This window comes from Aegilops tauschii, chromosome 5 (assembly GCF_002575655.3).
Source record: "Aegilops tauschii subsp. strangulata cultivar AL8/78 chromosome 5, Aet v6.0, whole genome shotgun sequence".
Taxonomy (NCBI): domain Eukaryota; kingdom Viridiplantae; phylum Streptophyta; class Magnoliopsida; order Poales; family Poaceae; genus Aegilops; species Aegilops tauschii.
In genome coordinates, this window is record NC_053039.3 from 82540218 (window position 1) to 82545671 (window position 5454).

Below are 5454 nucleotides of genomic sequence, written 5' to 3' on the forward strand. Positions count from 1 at the left end.
ATAGATCTCATCCAACCCATCACCGTCCAGCAAGCCTACGATGGAATTACTCACGCACGGTGGTGAGCATCATGAAATTGGTGATGGAGGATGGTTGATGATGACGACGGCGACGGATTCCCCTCTCCGGAGCCCCGAACGGACTCCAGATCAGCCCTCCCGAGAGGTTTTAGGGCTTGGCGGCGGCTCCATATCGTAAAACGCGATGAATCCTTCTCTCTGATTTTTTTCTCCCCGAAAGTGAATATATGGAGTTGGAGTTGAGGTCGATGGAGCGTTAGGGGGCCCACGAGGCAGGGGGCGTGCCCAGCGAGGCAGGCGCGCCCCCACCCTCGTGGACAGGGTGTGGGCCCCCTGACGTGGATTTTTCTTCCAATATTTTTAATATTTTCCAAAAAGATGTTCCGTGGAGTTTCAGGTCATTCCGAGAACTTTTGTTTCTGCACATAAATAACACCATGGAAAGTCTGCTGAAAACAGCGTCAGTCCGGGTTAGTTCCATTCAAATCATGCAAGTTAGAGTCCAAAACAAGGGCAAAAGTGTTTGGAAAAGTAGATACGACGGAGACGTATCAACTCCCCCAAGCTTAAACCTTTGCTTGTCCTCAAGCAATTCAGTTGATAAACTGAAAGTGATAAAGAAAAACTTTTACAAACTCTGTTTGCTCTTGTTGTTGTAAATATGTAAAGCCAGCATTCAAGTTTTCAGCAAAGATTATGACTAACCACATTCGCAATAACTCTTAGGTCTCATGTTTACTCATATCAATGGCATAATCAACTAGCGAGCCATAATAATAAATCTCGGATGACAACACTTTCTCAAAACAATCATGATATGATATAATAAGATGGTATCTCGCTAGCCCTTTCTGAGACCGCAAAACATAAATGCAGAGCACCTTTAAAGATCAAGGACTGACTAGACATTGTAATTCATGGTAAAAAGAGATCCAGTCATAGTCATACCCAATAGAAATTAATAGTAATGGATGCAAATGACAGCAGTGCTCTCCAGCTAGTGCTTTTTAAATAAGAGGGTGATGACTCAACATAAAAGTAAATAGATAGGCCCTTCGCAGAGGGAAGCGGGGATTTGTAGAGGTGCCAGAGCTCGGTTTTGAAATAGAGATAAATAATATTTTGAGCGGCATACTTTCATTGTCAACATAACAACCAAGAGATGGCGATATCTTCCATGCTACACCCATTATAGGCGGTTCCCAAACAGAATGGTAAAGTTTATACTCCCCCTCCACCAACAAGCATCAATCCTTGGCTTGCTCGAAACAACGAGTGCCTCCAACTAGCAACAGTCCCAGGGGGAGTTTTGTTTGCAATTATTTTGATTTAGTTTGCATAAAGCATGGGACTGGGCATCCCGGTGACCAGCCATTTTCTTGTGAGTGAGGAGCGGAGTCCACTCCTCTTGAGAATAACCCGCCTAGCATGGAAGATACGGACAACCCCAGTTGATACATGAGCTATTCGAGCATACAAAACATAATTTCATTTGAAGGTTTAGAGTTTGGCACATACAAATTTACTTGGAACGGTAGGTAGATACCGCATATAGGAAGGTATGGTGGACTCATATGGAATAACTTTGGGGTTTAAGGGATTGGATGCACAAGCAATATTCCCGCTTAGTACAAGTGAAGGCTAGCAAAAGACTGGGAAGCGACCAACTAGAGAGCGACAACAGTCATGAACATGCATTAAAATTAATAGACATTGAATACGAGCATGAGTAGGATAAAATCCACCATGAACATAAATATCGTGAAGGCTATGTTGATTTTGTTTCAACTACATGTGTGAACATGTGCCAAGTCGAGTCACTTAAATCATTCAAAGGAGGATACCACCCCACTATAGCACATCACAACCATTTTAATAGCATGTTGCCACGCAAGGTAAACTATTATAACTCATAGCTAATCAAGCATGGCATAAGCAACTATGATCTCTAATTGTCATTGCAAACATGTTTATTCATAATAGGCTGAATCAGGAACGATGAACTAATCATATTTACAAAAACAAGAGAGGTCGAGTTCATACCAGCTTCTCTCGTCTCAATCAGTCCATCATATATCGTCATAATTGCCTTTCACTTGCACGACTGAACGATGTGAAAATAATAAGAGTGCACATGCATTGGACTAAGCTGGAATCTGCGAGCATTCAATAAACGGGAGAAGACAAGGCAATATGGTATCTTGGTTAAATCAACAATAATTCATATAAGAGCCACTTCAACAATTTAATCATGGTCTTCTCCTATCGACCCCCAAAGAAAAGAAAAGAAATAAAACTATTTACACGGGAAAGCTCCCAACAAGCAAAAGAAGAACGGGAAATCTTTTTGGGTTTTCTTTTTAATTATTACTACTACAGCAAGAAAAATAAACTAACTAAAAACTACACTTTTTTTGGTTTTTCTGAAGGTTTATTAAACACACAAGAAGAAAGCAAGAAAAGAAAATAAACTAGCATGGATATTACAATGAAAGAGTATGAGCACCGACATCTAGCAATGAGTGTGTGTGAACATAAATGTAATGTCGGTGAGAGATACGTAGTCCCCCAAGCTTAGGCTTTTAGCCTAAGTTGGTTTATTGCCACGGATGGCCTGGCGGATATCCATAGTTGTAGCCGGGGTCGTACTGCGCTGCGGCAGTTATTGCCTCCTGAGCTGCAGCGTGGCGGCGAGCTGCCTCCGCCCTCCTCTCATACTCATCTGCCTCCTCTCTGGTAATAAAATGTCTTCCTTTTGCCTGATAATCAAAGAAGGTAGGAGCAGGGAGAGTAATACGGACAACACGACGTCTGTCAAAGATTAAGCGATACTGGAGAGGTGATTCATTCCTCTCGACAAACTGGTGGTGAACCATAGCATTAAAGTCTAGGTAAGTAGGAGGTAATTCAATATCATCCTCACGTATGTCCACACCAAGAAAATTAGCTAAGCGGGTTTCATAAATTCCTCCAAAGAAATCTCCATTAAATCTATTATGATGCAACCTACGTGCAACAATGGCTCCCAAATTATAAGATTTGTCTCCTAACACAGCACTCCTAAGAATACTGAGATCAGGGACACACATGTGACATGCTTCATCTTTACCATTTATGCACCTACCTATGAAGAGAGCAAAATAATGTATAGCAGGAAAATGAATGCTCCCTATGGTAGCCTATGCTATATCTCTAGATTCCCCCACAGTTATACTAGCAAGAAAATCTCTAAATTCAGATTTGCGAGGTTCACTAGCACTACCCCATTGTGGAAGTTTGCAAGCAGTGGTAAAATCCTCTAAGTCCATCGTATAAGATTTTTCATAAAGATCAAATAGGACAGTTGGAGAATTACGTGAAGATAAAAATTCAAACCTCCTCACAAAGGAACTAGTGAGATAGTGGTACTGGCGGCACTTTTCTTCCTCGAAACTCACAAGATCAGCGGTACGCAAATATGTGTTAAATTCTTCCTTGATTCCCGCTCGATCCATAAAGTTTTCTGAAGGCCATTCACAAGGCCGCACTAGAGCGTCCCTTGGTGGCTCATCGTCAGCATCACGCATTGCAAGCCTGGGTCCTTGCTTCCTTGAAGAACCACCATGGAACATTTTCCTAAGCATATTTCTTCCTCTGAAAAATTTCTGAAATTTTTAGTAACTTCAAAATAAAAGTGAACCAAGCTCAACAAGATTGATAGCAACTACTCCTACAAGTACCTAGAGCCTATATCAAGCATTAGAACTACTTGGAACCATATAAATTTGACATGCAAGCTCAAGAACATGGTCACCTAGGCAGCACAAATTTGCAATGAATAAAGCACTAGAACAAAAACTAATTGGACCAATGGAGGGGTCACATACCAAGGAACAATCTCCCCAAGCAGTTTTGTGAGAGGTGCTTTGAGCAAGGAGATCGAAAATCGCAGCAAAATGAGCTAGAACTCGTGCTTGAGCTGGATGGGGATTTTTTTTGGGAGGAAGAGGAAGTGTGTGGGTGCAGGAATAAGTGGAGGGGACCACCATGGGCCCATGAGGTAGGGGGCGCGCCCTGTAGGGGTGGCGCGCCCTGGACCCTCGTGGCCAGGTGCTTGCTCGCCCTCCTGTGTTCTTAGTGCCAGATAACCTCATATATTCCAGAAAAAATCATATTCCATTTTCAGGGCATTTGGAGAACTTTTATTTTCGGGGTATTTTTTTATTGCACGGATAAATCAGAAAACAGACAGAAAATACTATTTTTACTTTATTTCAACTAAATAACAGAAAGTAGAGAGAGGGTACAGAAGGTTGTGCTTTCTAGTTTCATCCATCTCATGCTCATCAAAAGGAATCCACTAACAAGGTTGATCAAGTCTTGTTAACAAACTCATTCCGAATAACATGGAACCGGAGAAATTTCGAATAACACTATGTTACCTCAACGGGGATATGCACATCCCCAATAATAAGAATATCATATTTCTTCTTGTCAGTAGGAAGAGGAAATTCAAAACCTCCAAATATAATCGATGGAATTTTTCCAATAGAATTTATACTATGAACTTGAGGTTGCTTCCTCAGAAAGTGTACCATATGCTCATTACCATTAACATGAAAAGTGACATTGCCTTTGTTGCAATCAATAACAGCCCTTGCAGTATTCAGAAAGGGTCTTCCAAGAATAATAGACATACTATCGTCCTCGGGAATATCAAGAATAACAAAGTCCGTTAAAATAGTAACGTTTGCAACCACAACAGGCACATCCTCACAAATACAGGTATAGCAGTTGATTTATCAGCCATTTGCAAAGATATTTCAGTAGGTGTCAACTTATTCAAATCAAGTCTACGATATAAAGAGAGAGGCATAACACTAACACCGGCTCCAAGATCACATAAAGCAGTTTTAACATAGTTTCTTTTAATGGAGCATGGTATAGTTGGTACTCCTGGATCTCCTAGTTTCTTAGGTATTCCACCCTTGAAAGTGTAATTAGCAAGCATGGTGGAAATTTCAGCTTCCAGTATCTTTCTTTTATTAGTAACAATTTCTTTCATATACTTTGCATAAGGATTCGTTTTGAGCATATCATTCAAACGCATACGCAAAAAGATAGGTCTAATCATTTCACCAAAGCGCTCAAAATCCTCATCATCCTTTTTCTTGGATGGTTTGGGAGGAAAAGGCATGGGTTTCTGAACCCAAGGTTCTCTTTCTTTACCATGTTTCCTAGCAACAAAGTCTCTCTTATCATAACGTTGATTCTTTGATTGTGGGTTATCAAGATCAACAGCAGGTTCAATTTCTACATCATTACCATTACTAGGTTGAGCATCATCATGAACATCATCATTAACATTTTCACTAGGTTCATGTTCATTACCAGATTGTGTTTCAGCATCAGAAATAGAAATATCATTTGGATTCTCAGGTGTTTCAGCAATAG